This window comes from Arvicanthis niloticus, chromosome X (assembly GCF_011762505.2).
Source record: "Arvicanthis niloticus isolate mArvNil1 chromosome X, mArvNil1.pat.X, whole genome shotgun sequence".
Classification (NCBI taxonomy): Eukaryota; Metazoa; Chordata; class Mammalia; order Rodentia; family Muridae; genus Arvicanthis; species Arvicanthis niloticus.
In genome coordinates this window covers 22,396,778-22,412,582 of record NC_047679.1, presented here as the reverse complement: position 1 = coordinate 22,412,582, position 15,805 = coordinate 22,396,778, and the positions used below count along the sequence as shown (strand labels likewise).

Below are 15,805 nucleotides of genomic sequence, written 5' to 3'. Positions count from 1 at the left end.
TTGGTTATAATCAACTTATAATTAGAAAAAAAGTTCTCAGGTTTGAAGGTTGGTGTTCCCCTAAAATTCATATGTTGGAACCTGATACTCAATGTAATAGTGTTGGAAGATGGGGCTTTTGGGAGACAGGTCATGATATCATTGTGAGATTAGCATCCTTATACAACATGATTGAGGGAGTCTATCCACTTCTTCTGTTTTGTTAAGGCACAACTAGAAAGATTCTATGCATGAAGAACAGACTGTCACTATACACTGATGCTACTTGCAACTTGATCATGGGTTTCCCACATTTCAAACTGTAAGTTGTAAATTTCTATTGCTTATAAGTGACCCAGTCTAAGGGTATTTTGCTATAGCAGCCTAAGCAGTCTGAGATATAAACTGTCTTAGCAAAGATTTTAACAACTCATTTATTTTGCTTTCCCTTTCTTGACCAGTACACAATTAGTATGCTGTCTCTGTTTTGCTAGAGCCACCACTATTACAGTCTATTGGGCCAATTTGACTCTTAAAGGGGGTGGTGAGTGGGTTTTAAACCTTTCTGCTGAGCGTCTCAAACACCAGCACTCAACAGACTATTTTTATAGCAAGTCAGACAACAGCTTTCCAGAATCTTCTATCACACAAAAAGAAAAGCATGTCTGCCATAATTACACGAGAAAATGCAAGGCACATGTTTCTACTCTCCAGTGACTTTTCTTTCTGAAGTGTAGAGTGCTATTTGGTAATTATGGGAGTTGTAATGCACTGGTGTTTCTTTGTTTACATGAATTCCTCTGCACGATGAGACAACCTGATTTGTTTGCATCTGATTTGTTCCTTGTTGTTCTGATCTCCTGGTTCACAAGCTTCTTAGTCTTGCTGTTTTCCTGCATATCAAGACCCCCAGTATGTAGGCTTCCTAATGTCTGGAATTCCTTGGATTAAGTTACCTTAATCTGTTGTGTGATTTCATTGAAAACGTTTAATTTCTTGCCATATCAGTTACTTTTGCCATTGCTGTGACTGAATACCTGCTAAGAAACATCTTAAGGAACAAATGATTTATTTTGGCCTATGGTTTGAAGGTCCATTATAGTGTAGAAGACATGGCAGTGGCCAGATGTGGACTTACAGCTGTGGCAACAGAAACATGAGGCTATGTGCTTACATCTTGGCAGACCAGGAAGCAGAGAGATGGGATTTCTGGCACTCAGCTGGCTCTCCCATTTTATTTAGTCTGAGACCCCATACCATGGAGTAGTGCTACCTACCTTCAGGGTGAGTCTTGTTCCCACAATTAATACTCTCTGAGATGCCCTCATAGACACACCCTAACGTGTATCTTACTAATTACTCAGGCCTCAATGTAAACAAGTTGCCAATGAAAATTAATCATGATATCTTCTTGTTGGGTTTATAACCATTTACTGCTTTGTGCACTTGGTTGATTAATGCTTGAGTCCTTTATGAGACTGTAAATTCTCTGAGAACAAGGATCAGGTTATAATACATAGAAGTACTGAAGAAATTCTTGCTGTATGAGTGAATAAACGAGCAAATGTGATACTCCTCCCCCACTGGACAAGGAATTATGAACATAGAACCTACCCAAGAGTTGGGGAGATGTGATGTGGACAAAGAACAGGAAAGTGTTAAAGAAACTTATTGGGGAGGAGAAGGGATAAAAGTGGAGCAACAAGAAGAGACAGGCTGAGTGAATGAGAAGAACCAAGGAGACCACCACTTCAAATGATGGTCCCTGAAGCTTCAGAACCTACAGACACTTAGGATACCAGCTGAGACCAAATTTCCATTCTGGGCCTGGGAGCAGCCAGCAAGGTTTTAGTTGTATGGCCTTGCCTATGACTAACTGGAAAGGTCTTTAGTCTTTTGGTGACAAGAGTTTCTGGTCCTTAGAGATGAGAGTGAAGTGAAGATGAATTGAGTTAAAGGTGTTTTTTTAATTGGATATTTTATTTATTTACATTTCAGCTGTTATCCCTTTCCCCCATTTTTCTAAGTCAATAGATAGACGTTTCTTCAGGATCTTGGCCCTGTGGGATAGTTCGACGTGATAAAGACAAATAAATGAAGAAATGGTTTCTACTTCAATGAGTTTCCATCCTCATCCACGGAGAGAAAAGGTATGAAAGATGCATATGCTCACACAACCACCCATTTACAACATGTATTATACATACACATATGGGAACATATGTAACACACGTATGTAACACACGGGCACATTAATATTAAAGTTAACTATGTTTAAAATGCTTTCAAAGCACCAAGGATGGAGAGATTGGCTTTTTCCTTACAGGAGGGCAGAAATATTAAAGTCTTCATTTGCATGGATACATTTGATTGTGAAAGGGTGCTGTTTGCATGAAAAATTGTCAGCACTGGGAAGTCCCTAATCTTTCTGTTTACTTGGTAGTAGGCTGAAAGGGAAGTTCTCACATTAACTTTGACAGCCTTGTAGCCCCTGTTTTAAGCACCATGGTTCTGCTAAATCCTTAACCTTTATTTGCTCTTCACCCTTATGCATGATTTCATGATTACTTAGTTCCAGATTGAGTGGCTTTATTTGCTCCTTCAACCAGGGGTTCCCAGATCAAGGCCTTTGCTCTAATAGACTTTACTGAATGCCATGGACAGTGGTAGTGTGGTGTGTGTTAGTTACAGCATAGACCAGTCTAGCAAACAACTTAAAATGAAATATTCATATACTTTATGCTTAAAGCTCCTCTTTTCTACTTGGCAGCAAAGAATCCCCACCAGCTGCTACTTTATCCACAGCCAGCATCTTGCTGTGTTTCAGGATCTCTCTCAAGACTTGTAGAGAGCTTTCTTTTCCTCTCCAGTTTATAGGCTTTCCCCACATCCAACCTCAAAACATCCTGAGTAATTTTTCTTATTATCCCATCCTAAGATGTGCAGGCAGCTCTGAGACCTTTGATTAATATAGTCTATTATTGTTATATAAGAATAAGTTTAAATACTATTATGCTGTTTCTGGGTTGGAATCCCAGGGTTAACAATGTTTTTATTACTCATCAGGTACTATATTATATCAAGCACACACATTTGATTTAAAAAGATGGTATCATGTATATGTTTAGTAGGCATTGCCTAAGAAGGAGTTAATAAGGTAGCTAGTAGGCTCAAGGGTACAGAGATAAGGAAGTAGGAAGCATGTGGATGAATATACATGTTCATTTAAAATAAAACTCTAGAATAATACTGAAACACAATATTGAAAAATAATTAACAAACCTGACTCATGTCCTATAAGGAAATACAACTTGTCAATTTTCTAAAAATTAATATCCAATTTAGCAAAATGTTTCAGCCAGTTAAAGGTTAAATTTTGAAAGAATTTCCTTTTCTCATTCCTTTTTTTGTTCTGATAAAATGCACCTTGAAGTAGGGATTGTTTTGGATTGTGGCACCTGTTTCCCAAGTGCACGGGCTGTAGAAGGGACCAGTAGTTCTGCCACATTCAGGCTGGGTCTTCTTTCTTAAATTGTTCTAGAAGCACCCTCATAGATTTACCCAGAGCTGCGTTTCCATGATGATTCCAAACCTCATCAATCCCATTTTCAGTATGCATTAGGCATTACATAAAACTATAAATTCCAAACAATTGTAAACTAATTACATTAATTAATGAGGATATAAGCATGATGTCACAAAAAGTGCAAACATGAAGGAGAAGAACACCAGCACATAGAGGGCATATATAGACAACAAAAAATATTGAGGCAAAGCTATTAATAGATACACAACAGGACAATATTCTTAGAGCAAGATCAATAGTACTGCCTGAGCAAATTTATTTGTGTTTGCGTGAACAAGCATAACTTGGATTGTTATTGGTCTTGCATAATGCACTAAGTTGTAAAACAGTTCATATCAGTGAAAGGGATAAAGAGCATAGGAGAAAATTCCTGATAGTACATCTATAAATCTTTCTTTGTCCCATTCAGTCGTCTGCCATTTTTTTTTTTCTCAGAAAGACTCTAATCAATAGTAAGTAGTATTATAATGGGCAATACCCTTTTCATCACCCCCCCCCATCCCCTGATGAGCATGAGCTGCCCCTTATAGGGAGTTGACTATATCATGTTCTGTGATAACTTTAAAAAGGAATGCAAGAATCCTTTTTTTGCTTTCTGCCTTGCTTTCAATACTTCCTTTTAAGAACAGTTCCTATCATACATGGAATTCTTTTACTACAGGTCACTTTGACTTTCAAGACTGGCAGAAGGCATTTGCAGTGTAAGTGGAAGGCTCCCAATAAGAACTTTCAGGGCCACTGTCAGCAAAGGATACCTATTTCCCAAGTGCACTGGCTGTAGAAAGAACCAGTTTGTCTTCCCTTTGGGGCCAACTCATTTTACTATTATACCTTTTGCAGGATCATTAGACACTTGCCTTTCCTGACATGGGATTCTGACTATGTACTTCAAAAATACTTTCATGTTTTTCCCAGTGTCTAAAATTCCTAAGAGGAGGATAAGAGAACAAGGACTCTAGTCACCCTTTCTGCTTCATTAGGTGGCCATTTTCTATATGGCAGAAAACTCAAAAGTGGTTATGGGTGACCAAGACAGAGGTAATATTTATAAATGTCTGCTTTAGTCCTTGTAGAAACTGAATGAAGCCCCTGGTGCCACAAGCTGCTTTCTGCCTCAGAGGAGGATCGATCGAAGGGGATGAAATTTCCCGAGGCAGTGTACTAGGTAGACAAATGAGTCCTTGCTCAGCTTAGTAACAGCTGACTCCCCAAGTAGGCTCTGCTGATGGAATCTAACATAGCAAGCACTGTTGCCTTCCAGAGATGATCTCTCTTTTTATTTCTCATCTTCCTTTCTCTTAACCACAAAGCATCTCCAAGAGAACATGGGGGGCAGAACAAAGGCAGCTTTGGGTCGATGTGGTGAGGGTGTGGACTAGTGCTGGATTTGGGAGAGCTTGCATTTTGGTCACAGATTTCCTCAGGGCAATCCTCTTCAAGGATAGCATTTTAAAAAAGGGCTCAAATTGGAGACCACACCCAGTGTGCCACAGAGGACAGCTACCATCCTCAAAATCCTTCTTGGCAAATCCAGACAATTCATTTTCCCTGTGGCAGGAGACAGATGGAAATTCAGTGCTGGCACCATACTTGGGTTTGGTGTGCCCTCTCTGTGCACTTCTGTTTGCAACCCCGATAAGTTGCTGGACTGTCTTTTCATATCCCAGCCTCTTTTCCTAAATATCTACCTCAGAGTCTGGAGGCATGTAGGCTGGGCCATGCCCTATGCCTATTTTGTTCCAACTATCGTAGACTACCTTCTTGCCACTTCCAAACTTATCTCCTACCTATAAAGTTATTAAAGAAGTTACAATAACTTCTTAATGTTGCTATAGCAGATACTGACCTAATATTTTCTAAGTGATAACACTATTCCAAGTGCCTTATACATACGAGTTCCAAGGCCCCTGTGGAAAATCTTCACAGTAGAGCTGTTGGATTAAGAGACGGAGTGGAGGATCTTTTCACTGTGTAATAGCAAACATTGATGGGCGTCAGGACAAAGCAGCCTTATTCCACAGTGAGCCAGGCTCACAGGCCCAAGGAAAACAAAATGTCTATATGTTCTGGCTGAACCAGTAGTCAGCTCTGAGAACACAGAGGCTTTTCAATGACCTTTCCACAGCAGTGAGTCCAGGAACTAGAATCCAAAAGCCCCGACTCAGGATGTCAGCTAACCACCAGCTTTTGTTCTCTTTACTTCCTCATTTTCCTCCCCTACTCTGGAGCTTTTTGGTTGGACTTTTTTTCTACTGGTGGGTTTTTCCGAGCTTATGCTCACCATGTAAACTCTTGACTAATCAGAATCCTCCACATACATTCAAATCAACAAACCATGCTCATCCCAACTGAATACCTAAATTATATATGGGCAGGTGCAAAAATCAGCCCATGTCTGGGTTATTAAAGAACCTCCCCAATGCAGAATGTTAGTTGGGTAACTCATTTTCGAGTCCCCTTCCAGATTTTGGTAGCTATATGTTTACATCTCAAGAACCTTTGTCTGCTGGCCCATTTTTTTTACTATCTGTGGTCAGCATTCTTGCTCTGACATAGGAGACAGGTAACATTCCTATCAGTAGAGCAGGGTAGTGCCAGATAGTCAAACATATCCATGCTCCTGTAGCTATAGACACAGGTGTTCATACTAAGTGCGAAGGATAAAGCCAATAAACATTCTGTGTGTTTACATTAAGCTTTTCCACCAAGGACCTATGAGAAAGATTTTGATTCCAGAACAACAGCTAGATGTACCGTCTACTTTTGTCATTATTGCCACCAAATACCCTTAAGGTAGGAAGGGTTTATTTTAGCTTCCAATCTGAGGGTACAGTCATTATAGTTGGGACTGGCCTTGAACTCTTGATCCTTCAGCCTCTGCCTCCCAAGTGCTGGGAAGACAGGCATGTGCCATCACATCCAGCCTAATATAAAAACTTGAGACGCCATCTGGAAAACATTTTTTCTTACTTCGTTTAAGTGTTTGGGGTTGGGAGAGGATGAGTCAAGAGAGAATGGTCGCCCTAATGTACCAATTTAGAACAGTTTATCATAGAGCAGTTCTCACTGTCAATGTGACTTTCACGAAGAAGCACAATCTAAAATTCATCCCTCATTATCTAATCTGATTCTCTTGTTGGGAAATAATGAAGTAATTTCGAAAAAACCAGGCTTGATTTGCTGAGAGACAACTGCAGATGATTGAAGTGATATCATACTAGGTATATATAGATTTCTGCACTCATAACCCCTTTCCTCTCCAGCTCATAATTTTTTCCTAGTGCCAGATTGTTTTTCTATCAAAAAAAGCATATTATCCAACCTTTCTTTAGATAAATTCTTTGCATGGGTTATTTGGTTTCTTGAACTTCTAGCACTTTTTCTTAAAATCCATGTAACAAAAATATCTATGTGTTTCCTCACATAAAAGGGGAGGAGCCACAAGATATAGAAGGGAAGGGGAGGGAGAGAGGTGACAGAAAACTAGAAGCACCAGCTGTATTAGAACAGTGGGGATGGCTTCCTCCTGGACATGACAGGCCACCGAGTTTTGAGTGATTTAGGTACTTTCTTGTGACACAGACCGTGAAGCTAGCACAGATGCTTTTATTTTAGAGGAACTTTCAAGAGAATCAATTCTTGTATGCAGAGAATGTGTGTTCTGTTAATGTTTTCTAGAACATGTCCTTTTAAAAAAATCTCTTTTCCTCATATTTTGGACTTGTACCTAGTGTTTACACCGTTAAATATTTAATAAACAGCTCTCCAGAAGTAGAACTAAACAAATAACAACAAAATAGACCAACATGATTGATAGCCTTTGCCAGGTTCCAAGGTATAGAATATATCACAGCTGGTTTCAAGGCATCAACAGGCTACGGTTGCTAAGCTGTGAAGAGATCTGTACAGGGGTCACCTTCTCCTGTGTAATATATGTACAAAACAGCAGCTCAGGACTAGGGAGATAGCATGAGGACCTGAGCTTGGATCCCCAGTACCCACCTAAAAAGGTGGACCCAGCAACATATGCCTGTAGTCATAGCATTGAGGAGGCAGAGACTGGAGGATTTGGGAGCTTGCTGGCCAGCCAGTCTAGCCAAATTGGTGAGCTCTAGGTTCAGTTAGAGAAGCTGTTTCAAAAACTAAGGTGAAGGCCAAAGACAACTACCTTCAACCACGGACACACAGAGACAGACATATAGACAGAGAGACAGACAGACAGACAGACAGACAGACAGAAAGACAGACACACATGCATGCTTGCACACATGCACACACGAATGCCTGCAAGCAACTATACTTGACCCCAAACAAAGCATCAGTTCAGATCACTTCGCAGCCTCATTACTCTCAAATGGAAATAGCTGAAGAAAAACTGTAGAGGAACTTTGCGAATGTGATTTTTGCCCATAGAAGATATTATCATCATTACATTCTTTGGAAAGTCAAGACTTGGTCAAAACTCAAAAGCTTGTTGTTTCTTAAAAAAGACTTTAGAGTACATTAGTTATTGCTTTAAAAAGTGTGTTTTATATCTTAGAGTCATAAAAGATTCAAACTGTATAAAAGGAACCAGCCTTTATGTTCAGAACCGTGAAGTCATCAGAGTTATTTTTATACACACTGTCACTTGGCCTGGAGTCACTGGTCCTAAGAAAGCTTGACTGTGTTTTGGTCACTATTTTGTCTCAGCAGCATTAAGGCAATGCCACCAAAACACCTCTTTCTTGTACATCTTCCATCAGCTCAACTAATTACTGTTTAACTTGCTTTTGAAAACACTAGCAAAAAACTAATACCTCTTAATAAAGATATTGTCCCTAGAATTATCTTTTCAGAAGAGCCATCTGTAACTAAAATATAATGAGAGGTATGCATACCATCTTCCTGTCTTAAAAGCTACATTAGAATAAAGAAAAAGGTACAATTAAATGCAAGAGTGTCTTTCACTTAATTCAGTATATTTAGAATATTGTCTTTCAAAGATGCAACCAGCATAATACATGTTAAAACTTTTATATTTGGGGAATGATCGATTCAAAAATGAGTGACTATTTTACACCTGACTCCTCACCCCCAGCCCAGCAACACCTCAGTTTGGATGTGTAAATTCTAAGTGCTTAGTAGATACCTGTAGCTAATGGCTACTGTTTTTAGACAGCTCAGTACCTCAGCATTAACTAGCAGTTTTTCCCAACTCCAACAAGAAACCCAGGACATAGGAACTCTGATCAAAGGTTGTTGCTATGGGAATTTCTTATTTAAGAGAATCTTTTTGTAGGATGAACAAGCATCCTACTTTTCCCAGGACTGAGAACTGGCTCAGTATGTGGGAGTTCAGCCACTAAATTAGGGACAGCCCCAGGTAGACAGAGATAGACTGGTCATACCAAGTTTAGGGAAGAAAGTTTCAGAACATCCACAAGAGCATCTGAATTGCTTCCACTCAACACAGCTGAGCTCTCTCAGCATTTCTGGGAGCCATTTTGAATTTTCATGCTCTTTGAAGATGGGATTCTGAGAAGTGTCCTTGGAGAACAGGGACTAGGTTTCAGCAGACTCTTGAATATTTTGTTTTTCTGACCTTTTGGGTATTCATCTAGTTCTCTACATGGAATGAACACATCTCCCTGTAAACAATGAATGATCTTCCAGGTGTTTTCTACCCGAGGAGCTTGGTCCTGCCATGGTGACAGATCTCATTGTCTGTCTGACTTGTGGCAAGACTCATTATTTTTTAAAAAGTCAGTTTGAATGTGTGCTCTGATCTTTATGGAGCCATATAATATTTATAATACCCTGTGTTTCTTGTTCTGAAAATTTTTATAGCTACTGACTTAAATTATTAATTGGATTTGAGACTTTATGAAATCGTTCAACAATATTTGACTACAATCTCAAGATTATTTAAACTTGCCTTGGTCTAAATAGCCTAGGTTTCCTTCAGACTCAGACTCCGTATTGGTAAACCCTATTTCACAGGATACAGCGAAGACTAAATATACATTGAAAATTCAAGAGCAACATGAATTACTTCAAAAAGCCTTGGTATATAGCAATATGCTAAGTTCATACTGTGACTACCAGATCTTTCTTGAGGTCAGGATGCATGGTTGAAACATTCTTACCATCTCTTCTTAGAAATGCTCAAAGCACTACCTGAAGTAGAATAAGCACCTAACCCAACCAATAGGTTAGGCCCAGTAACCCCATACAACTTTTTCGCTCTGGCCTGGACTTGGTAGCCAGTTTCTGAAGCCTTCTAAATGTAGACCACTTGCTGCCCCCATGAAAAAGGGCAGGGATTGGTCGTCTTATGTGCTGGTTTCGGGCCTATCTGGCAAGCAGCCCTGAAAGAGGATGTCATTAAGTAGCGTGTTCTCTGGCTAGACTCTGCACACCACCACCTATTGTTTTTCCATAGATTTTGCAAACAGTCAGGTTCTGGGTTTCCCAAGCTTCAGCAGAATCAAGGAAGAAAGAAAGCTTCCAGATGGGATTTAAGTGAAGCGGAAGCATCATGGTTGTCCTCCTGTTGCAGCCTTCTTTTACTTTTGTTGTGTTAGGAGTTTTGCTATGTTTTCAGCTAAACCCATCTTGTATGATAGAGAGTACCAGAAACTTTCTTGCCCAGCTTCCCTTGTGTCTAGACTAGGAGCCACTATCCTTGCCAGAGGGAGAGGGGGAACTAACATCTGGGAAGTTTCCAGGACAAAGCCATTTTATCTTTTTCTGATTATACCTGTTATTTGGAGCTGAGGCAGCTTACACAAGACCACAACAGAGACCCACAAAAAGTATAAAAAAGACAGACTCATGTGGAAAATGGAAACAGAGACAAGAGTTGCTGCTGCTCTCATATTATTGAAGTGCTGAATAAACGTTTTGGAACCTCCTGCCTCCAGGACTTCTTGTTATATGAGGTTTATTAGTAGATCCCTGTTGCTTAAGTCATATTTGGTTGTGTATTTAGTTTCTGTTCTGGCAATATCCTAGCTGACATGAATGGACGCTTTGATGGTCCTAAGAAGATTAGTCCTCAATAATTAGGCCTAATCCCATGTTCCTTTTTTCAAGACTCCTGCTGCGAAGAACCAACAGTGAACTGTCATTTCTAGAACTTCTCAGGTACTTCTCCACAAGCAACATGGGGTGATGGGCATGACCGCAAACTCAGGAGTCAGCAACTTAGTTCAATGCGTGGTGCCTTATTGTCTTCATCTACAAACTGAGGATGATACTATATTTATAGGGTTTCCCATCAAATGAACCAATGCATAAAGAGGACTTATAGTGTCTGCAACACAATATATGCTGTGGATGCTGTAGATGAGAACTATTATGTTTATCTACCACTTGTTTTGCATAGCGCCGTCTTATCACTAATACACAGGTGTGTGCTCTCATGTGCACTCACTCATTCTCTCTCTCTCTCTCTCACACACACACACATACAGAGAGAGAGAGAGAGAGAGAGAGAGAGAGAGAGAGAGAGAGAGAGAGAATGGGAGAGTATTATCCCTGAGTTCCAGGACCCATGCATGGTGGTACCAATTTGATCATACTTAAGTTGGTTATATGAAATTACACAGTATTTGCATATAAAGCTCACGCAACCTCCGATATACTAAGTTACTTCCAGTATTTAATACGGTGTAAGTGCTATGCAAATTGTTGCGCCACTACATTACCTTGGGGAGTAATGACAAGAAACAGTGTCTAGATGTTCAGCTCAGATGCAACTTCTTTCCTCAAATATTTTGTCTCCACATTCACTGGATCATTTGGAGGGCCAACTGCATACACATCTTCTTTCCCTGTTCTCTGGGCTTACCTCAAAGACTAGATTCACCTTGCACATTTCTTGGAGCCAGGAGGTGTGGAGCATCATCAAAGGCTACTTACTACCTTTGTTTTAGTTTCCCCAGGGGGAAAAAAAGAGCCTAAGAAAATTTAAGCTGTTTTATTTAGATGATTCAAAGAAATTTCACCAAATGTAGTAGGGAAGTGATGGAGAACAGGGAAGAAGGACAAAAAAGCAAGTACAGGTGGTAATAGCAAGCAGCTTCCCACACTGGGCAAGGAACAGCCTGTGTTGTTTCATCCCTTTAGGAGTTCTCAGTGAACATGAAGTGTCTCCGAACACCACCCCACCCTCCCAGCTACAACCTCACTGAGCTATTCAAATGCCTGGTCCTTTCAGGCTTTGGTACTGAGTTCCTGGGGATGGCATGCTGCATTTATTCTCAGGCCTTTTGCCTCTGTGGGTGGGCAGGCAGCCCCAGCCTCCAGAGAAAATTGACAGCCAGTTGAAAGACAGGCAGGCACATCACAATGAAAAGGCCCCATGGGCCTCCCTAGGCTCAAGTGGGACTGGATTCAACTCGGTGAATGTGGTTCCTCCCCGCGCTACCCCTCCCACCTTCGGGGAGGGATGTGGAGGAAGCTGTGTTGTCCAAGAAACTTTGCTAGCTCAGCAAGGGGATACTAAGAAGAGTAGGAAATTGCCTTTAAGAGTGTCACGATCCAGTGTTCATGAATACCATGTTAGGTGTTTAACATGTGAAAAGTGTAAGATGAGACATGAGTTTATTTTCACCTAGGAGATTGAGAAACGGCTTGACTGTGGGAAAACAGACCCCCCTCGCTTATAGTTGCTAAGAGCAGCAATTTGGCACTGAGTTTCAGAGACACAAATGTGTTTACCTTTTGGTCCAGCAATCCAGCTCCTGGGAATTTATCCTACATGTCTGCCCACACAAGAATAAAGTAATGAATGCACAAGTGTGTTCCTTCCAGTGTTATTGTGGTGACATCATATTGGCAGCAATCAAAGTGTCCATCATCAGGGATCTGTTAAATCCATGCTGACATGCTCACACAATGGAGTACTATGCAGGTGTATAGAGGAATGAGGTCATTTTGTCCTAAATGTATTGTTACATTGAAAACAAAAAGCCTTAGCTGAATACACATAATATGTGTGGATTTCAGGGCTGACCATGGAGAAAGCATGATTGTGAACTGTTATCAAGGTTTATTTAGGCAGCACATGGCCAGGAGACTATGATTTACTACCTCCTTAAGTAAGTTTATATAAGACCTGGAGTATGGTGATCAGAGAAGACCTTCAGAGCTGGAGCCTTCCAGAGATAGTTACATAGGATGACCACTGAAGAGAAGTCCACGCTTTTAAGTGGTGTCACCCAGGGACATGGTAGGAGTGAGAGAGCTCAGATAGGTAGCAGTGCTATTCCTAGAAATTTTAGTGTCAAAGCTGGGCCTCTGGCAGATCAAACAGTGTAGACTCTGCTACTTATCTTTAATATGCCAATTCTAGACAGTAGAGTTAGAAGAGAATAGCAGATAAAGGCGGGAATATGTAAATATAGTGACTCCCAAGTCTGTCTTTGGACCTGAGGTTCAGTTTAAACCAGTGCTTCTCAACCTTCCTAATGCTGCGACCCTTGAATACAGCTCCTCATGTTGTGGTGATCCCCCGACCATAAAATTATTTTCATTGCTACTTCACAACTGTGATTTTGCTATTGTTATGAATTGTGATGTAAATATCTGATATGCAGGATATCTGATAAGTGACCTCTGTGAAAGATCCCCAAAGGGGTAGTGACCCCAAAGGTTGAGAACTGCTAGCTTAAATGGCGAGCAAGAGGAATTATAATAACTAAGGAGCGCCTTCAAGGTGTGGTACTGTCCATTATTGACACAACCTGTCTTAGCTCTTGGCTCCAAGTCTGTCCAAAATAGTTACTAAGACACCATTAAAGCTCAGCCTCTTATCTGACAGAGGACTTTGACTTTATTATAGCCTATATAGGCATGTTGGGCAGTTAAACTATAAGGCAAATTCTACAGGATTTATTCTATCCTATGACCAGTGAGTGGTCCAACTTAACCCTAAAATTTCTGTACCAAGTACAAAAGAAAATTCTTTTTTTCTGAGAACATACTTGCTGTAGCTATTTGTGTATACACACACAAGCATATGTACATTTTATAACCAAAATACGTAAAGAATGTTCTAGAATATTCGTACATTTATAAAAGAGGGCAAAAATAAAAAATTGACTAAATAGGTATGCCACAAAATATCATATTCGGTTAATTGATGATACTGAGTGTGATGATGCAGGAGGCTGAGGCAGGAGGATCCCAAGTTCAGTGGCCACATGGTCTATCCAGGGAGTTCAAGGCCAGCTTGATCAATTCAGCGAGACCCAGTCTCAAAATTAAGAGGAGCCTAGGCTTGTAGCTTAAAGCTAGAGTACTTTGGTGGCATGCACGAGGCCCTAAATTCTTAGTTCTACAAAACAAAGAAAGAAACAAATGACATTAACTAAATGGTGAGTGAGCATGTGAAAAGGTGTTTAATGTAAGTAGGTATCATAAAAAGTATATATAAAAACTGCAGGGGGACTGGAGAGATGGATCAGTAGCCAAGGATACTGGCTGCTCTTCCAGAGGACCAGGGTTCAATTCCCAGCACCCACAAGGCAGCTCATAACTGCCTGTTACTCCATTTTCAGAGGATCTGATACCTTCACAAAAACATACCCACAGGCAAAACACCAATGCACATAAACTAAAAATAAACAAATTATATTAAAAACAGAACAGCAATGGAAGATCAGTGCCATTGTATACATGAAAATAAGATTTAAAATTGATACTATCAAGTTAATGAGGATGTGAAGCAATTGAAATTTATATGCTGCTTGTGGGTGCGTAACATGGTATGACCCTTTGGGAGTCAGTTTTCTAGTTTCTGATAAAATTTCTTGGTGGCACATGTCCATCTCAATATTTACATATAAATGATTCAAACATTTAGCTAATTCCCAAGTCCCTCCATCCCCTAGGCTCTCAGTGGGTATGTCTATCATACCGAAATTACAAGTTCTTTTTCCTAGCTGGATTATGACATTTTTCTATAGCTCCAAATGAATGTTAGATAACACAGCTGCCAATTATCATTTTCAGACCTTCCCAGGGCTTAGTTTACAGCTTTGCTATGTAGTAGACAGCAAGTATTAAAACTAGTGAATTGCCCCTATTTCAAAGCAGGCTTTTAAAAAGCTGTACCAATCCTGTGTCACATTGCCTGTAATTTCCCTTAAGCTAGCATGTAGAGGAAGGAAACATTTTCAGTGAATAAAAGAAGCCTAAATAACCTGTGTGCAAGGTGCAGAAATGGGAGCTTGAAAGGGATGAGCAACGTTTGCTCCAACATAGAGCATCGAACATGTCAACAGGCCACCAGCACTCTGCCTTGCCACATTGAGTATAAAAAATGAAGGAGCACGGTAGGGGCAACTTTCAGCAGGCTGTAGAAATATTCAACAGAAACTCTTCGAGTAGTCAGACTTCTGGTTCTGAGATAGCAACTCCAAGAGAAAGGAATGAGTGGACATATAATGTTCTCATTTTCCAGAATCATCTCTTTGCTGGCATGAAGAGTGGGTGGGAGGGATGCTGCCAAAAGACAGAAAAAGAAATGTGAAGAAAAGCTGTGGAACACAGTAAGTCTTTCCCAGAACATCTCTGGCTCCAGTCTCCTAATCATTTTGTTCCATCCTCCCTCCTGAATACAGAATCTCCGCAATAACTCTGGAGCTGTCAGGGCAGCTTGGTCCAGCTTGAACTAAGAGTAACTCTTTGTTCTTGAATTGACAGTGTACCAAGAACAAGGAAGCATTTTGCAAGGAACAATTCTGTGATACCTCCCGGAACTAGATGATCATTCTGAAAGAATATTTCCGTCTTTAATTTCAAGGATGCTTTAATAATGGGACTGATTGAAGCAGCTAAATTTGGAAAACTGAAAATTCAAGAAGACTGTCTATCACATGTTCCTGTTTACATGACTATTTTTAAATACTGAAGAATCTTTCTACTAAGGCTGATTTTGTATTTTTCCACAATAAAATAGATTTGGAGTATCACCTTACACTTCCATCTATTTCTGATTTTCTAGTATTTATTGCTTTGTTATATTGTTTGCACATTTAATATTGAATATGGAAAACCCTCATTACTGCCAGCTTCTTTAAGAGGCGTCACATAATCTGTGGAATTAGTCACAAATATCGGTTTAAGACAACTCTTTTGATTGACATCTTTGATATTTCACTGTGTTAAAATTTTTTTAATACAAATATAGACCTTTCCCCTCTGAGCATTTCCAAGTGATAGATTTGAATTAATTAGTTTGAATCATTT

The 15,805-nt window shown here is 40.0% G+C and overlaps 1 long non-coding RNA gene across 1 annotated transcript; it reads left to right on the top strand.

Moving 5' to 3' along the window:
• Nucleotides 1-208: 208 nt before the first annotated feature.
• Nucleotides 209-15,482, top strand: LOC143435585 (uncharacterized). Its single transcript, XR_013106050.1, has 3 exons — nt 209-301; nt 1,978-2,129; nt 15,260-15,482. It is a non-coding gene; the product is annotated as an uncharacterized LOC143435585 (long non-coding RNA).
• The last annotated feature ends 323 nt before the right edge of the window (nt 15,483-15,805 follow it).